This window comes from Mus caroli, unplaced genomic scaffold (assembly GCF_900094665.2).
Source record: "Mus caroli unplaced genomic scaffold, CAROLI_EIJ_v1.1 scaffold_14984_1, whole genome shotgun sequence".
NCBI classification, from domain to species: Eukaryota; Metazoa; Chordata; class Mammalia; order Rodentia; family Muridae; genus Mus; species Mus caroli.
Genome location: NW_018388603.1, coordinates 16,074 through 20,182, shown reverse-complemented (window position 1 = coordinate 20,182; position 4,109 = coordinate 16,074).

Below are 4,109 nucleotides of genomic sequence, written 5' to 3'. Positions count from 1 at the left end.
TTTCTTGAGTTTCATATGTTTTGCAAATTGTATCTTATATCTTGGGTATTCTAAGTTTCTGGGCTAATATCCACTTATCAGTGAGAACATATCATTTGAGTTCTTTTGTGATTGTGTTACCTCACTCAGGATGATGCACTCCAGGTCCAACCATTTGCCTAGGAATTTCATAAATTCATTCTTTTTAATAGCTGAGTAGTACTCCTTTGTGTAAATGTACCACATTTTTTTTATATCTATTCCTCTGTTGAGGGGCATCTGGGTTCTTTCCAGCTTCTGCCTATTATAAACAAGGCTGCTATGAACATAGTGGAGCATGTGTCTTTCTTACTAGTTAGAACATCTTCTGGATATATGCCCATATAGGGGATGTTCTTGATAGCATTTGAAACATAAATGAAGTAAATACCTAATAAAAATTGGAGAAAAAAAAGTAAAGGGAGGAAATGAAAAATAACTATATTCATATCTTATATATACCTATATATGAAATATATTTACATATGTATGCACATGTATGAACATTGATGAATATATAGATATATGGATATATATGAATATATTATTTATATGTATATATATTCCAATAATCCAACATTGATGTTTTCATCAAAAGCTTCCTTGTATTTTTATTATTGTCTTTTTGAACAAATATCTTTAAAAAATGAAACTCCACTCTTGAAGAAAGAAAGAAAGAAAGAAAAAAAAAAAGAAGTTCCACAAATCTTAAATGGGATCTCATATAACGGAAAAGGTTCTGAAATGAAGGGAACCTGTCAACTGGACAAAGCTAAAGCCCACCGAATGGAAAAAGAGTTTTTCTTTCTCCATATCCTGTAATATGGTTACCAAAGCAAGGACTAAATTTCAAATATATATGAACAAGTTGAGAAACTGGATGTCAAATGGTCAAATCATCAAATTTCAAAATTGCATACATATCTGAACAAAATACTCAGTAGAGGAAATTCAAAGGGAGAGAAACACTTATAGAAATGTTGCATATCCTTAGTCATCAGGGAAATGCAAATCGAAACCACTTTGAGATACCATCTCCAACCTGTTTGAATGCCTAAGGTCAGTAACACAACAAATCATGCTGGCGAGGATGTGGAGCAGAGCTGAACACTCCCTTTTTAGTGAGTATGAAAACTTGTACAGCAAGTATTGAAAATAAAAAGGCAGTTCCACAGTAAGTTGAAGTTGATCTACCTGCAGATCTAGGCATACCACTCTTGGGCATATACCCAATGGATGATCCTTACAACAACATGGACAGTCATGCTAACACAATGGAGTCATAATCTGCTATTACAAAAATAAATATTATGCAATGTGCAGGAAAATGAATGGAACTAGAAAAAAAAATCATCGTGAATGAGATAACGAAAACCTATAAATTCACCTGTGGATTGCATGTACTAAAATCAGTAGAACCTGAGAACCTGGGTAAAGAAGAGGGATCCAGATGGAGGAACACATGTGTCTCTTGGGTATACAGTAACACAGTAGATTCTAAAGGTATAAAATGGTGGATGGGAATGAAAATGATGGTTGAGATAGTAGGGATATGTGATGGATGGATAGAGTGTAGGCAATGAACATAGGTACAGAGAGGCTATTATGGGTGTGACATGGGAACCCACTCAAGGGAAACTTCCTCAGATCTATGAAGGGCATCCAAATAAGGACTTCTAGTAATGGGGGGTATAAAGTCTTGTCGCATTTCTTGTCCTGGTAAGACTTCCAGTGGCAAAACATCATAAAATTCTGCTGAGGTTTTGGCCATATGTCCCATGTAGATCAACAAAACCAGGCTGTTGCTTAGACAAAAGGGTGCTCTCTATCACCACAGAAGGACCCATAGCTGAAAATAACATACACACCCTCACTGAATATCGAGTAGTTGGGTCGATGGCAACATGGAGCCTTCACCAATACATTCTAGTGCCCTTGCAATGCTATGGGACTACTGAGGCATAGGACACTGAAAGAGAAACATGGAAACCAACAATCCACAAAACCCTTGGCCTACAACCTGTTGTCCCTATATAATGTTCTAGCGCAATGGGAACAATGAACATGTGGGAGTAGGCAATGAACTTCTGATTTGACTTAAGACTTACTCCACAAGAACGAATCTATAGTCAATAATGCTTGGGTAACCAAGAACCGGAAACTAGACAGCCTATAGACATAGGGTAAAACAAAAAACCTGGTCATTCAACAAAAATGTATATCAATGAAATGACTCCTGAAATATTCTCCTATACAATAGTTTCTCTGAAGGCAATTGAGCTAACAAGCCAGCCATTATGGGAGAGGAAGTCTAAAGGACAGGTCTCCATCAATTGCTTTCCCTCATATATCTCAGTGAAGCACACAGTTGCAGAGGTGAAATGAATATATGAGCCAGGTGGTGTGGAAGACAAGTAAACAAGGTCCTCTGAATCAAAGACAAAAAAAAAAGAAAGAAAGAAAGAAAGAAAGAAAGAAAGAAAGAAAGAAAGAAAGAAAGAAAGAAAGAAAGAAAGAAAGAAAAAACAAGCAAGTTCTTCCCAGCTCAGAGACACTAAAGTGGTAGCACAGTCCCTGCATATGTCTGGAGCAGCTCCTTTGCATATAAATCATCTCAATATTAGCTTACTATTTTTATGGGGATAGTAGCTATGAGGACAAGTAGGTCTCTTATTTTGATGACTGCATTTGGGCCTCTTTTACTCCTATCATTTGGCCATATTACACTTTGAAAAGATAGTCTTCCTCCTTCTCAGTATACTTTTTATTTGGTTCTGTTTGTTGGTTGTCCTTGTAAAGCCTGTTCACTCCTAAGGAAAGATGCAAACTGAATGGAAACTGAGGAGTGAGGGGTTGGGAATGAGCAAGAATGTAGAGGTAAATGAATCTAAAATCAGGATACATTCTAAAAAGGAAAATTAAATAAATCAATGTACAAAATTTTAAATGAATAAACAGAAACTATGAGATTAAAAAAGTATAGGTTACATTCTCTCTCTTTGTATCTACCCCTCTTTTCTCTCTGTGTGCATGTGTTTATTTTGTATTTCTGTTTCCTTCTTCCTCTCCCTCCTCTTCTCCATCTATCTCTTCTCTCAATCTGCTTAATTTCAGAATCCTGGCAATATTCATTTTGGGTCTACAGTGCTACAGAAGGACAATGTTTTTTCCCTGTGCCATCTAAAACCAGGAGTATACTTTCAAGCATGATCTTAGCAAATGTGTCAAATTATTTAACAGTTGACAGAAGAGGAGTGAATCTCATTTCTGACGTCATGTGGAAAATTACATTCTTACTGCAGAAATTTGTTCCGAACTAAACAACTTTCTACTGTCTGCATGGAGGGACATCTGTACAGAACTAGACATGCAGCTGCATGAAACAGCACTAGCTCGGAGTAAAAGCCCCTGAGTAAACATTCTAGAACCTCATGTGACTGCTGGAGGACAGTTAAAATGGCTCTAATATAATTTTTAATAAAAAACTAATCAACACTGTTGTATTAGTTAATGCTTTGTGAGGTAGATAGAATACAAAATGTGTATAAATTCATATTAGACATATGTCAAATAACAGTCTATGAACTTACCAGGGAGTGACAAAAATGGGAGGTGCAACATAGGATAAAATGAAGAAAGACACAGATTTCTCTGTGTATCAACAAAATACCAGGTGCATTTCTGTGCATGAAGGTACCCAGAGATGGTGAAAAGGTTGGTTATTTATTGAAAAATAAACCAAAATACCTACATTACTTTCTTTTTCCATTTAGTCTAACACCCTGTACAAACTAAGGCCTTCTTTTGTTCTCTACCTGTTCCACTGTCTCTGCCTTAGGCAGATCTCAGATCCAAGCAGGGCAGACAATGCTAGAAGCCCAAGATTCTTCAGAGTTTGTTGCAAGGAGAAAGAAGCTAAAGTAACTGCCACTCTCCTTTTAAGACACCAGACTTGGTAGCTCACAATCATGATTCTACAGAGAGAAAGCCATGGACATAAAGAATGTCCATGAGTCTGAGGCTGGAGGGAGATACACAGTCATTTCCAAAACAACATGAGTTAAAGAGAAAAACCTGTCTCTGGAAAATGA